This window comes from Bison bison, unplaced genomic scaffold (assembly GCF_000754665.1).
Source record: "Bison bison bison isolate TAMUID 2011002044 unplaced genomic scaffold, Bison_UMD1.0 scf7180017846459, whole genome shotgun sequence".
NCBI classification, from domain to species: Eukaryota; Metazoa; Chordata; class Mammalia; order Artiodactyla; family Bovidae; genus Bison; species Bison bison.
This window is the reverse complement of record NW_011477032.1, coordinates 31,802-32,227: the sequence shown is the minus strand read 5'-3', so window position 1 is coordinate 32,227 and position 426 is coordinate 31,802.

Sequence of the window (426 nt, the reverse complement as noted above, 5' to 3'; positions counted from 1 at the left end):
AATTTATTGGGAATGAGCTAAGGCAGATTTCCCCAGAGATACAAAAAGGTATAACTTTAACAAATATATATTTAAAGAAAGAAAAAATATTATTGATTCTATAGAAAACCATTTACCAACTGTAAGGACGCTGGAGTCTAGTTCAAGACAAAAGCTGTCAAGAGGCCCTGGCCATCTGTCTGTCTATCCGTTCCTCCCTCGGTCCCAGAGTGGCCAGATCCCTGGCCCAGTAGCACAAACAGGCTGGGGTCCGAGGAGGGGTCCGTGCTCTGCCAGGGCCTCCCCTCTGATCTCTCTCCTAACTTCTCTGCGTCTGAAGAACCTGAAGGATGTGCCTTGCTCGCCGCTGGGCTGTGTCCTCCGTTTGGTGGAGACAGTGGGCAGGGTTCCACCTCTCTCTGGGGTGCTGGTGTGAGGGTGCCCCTG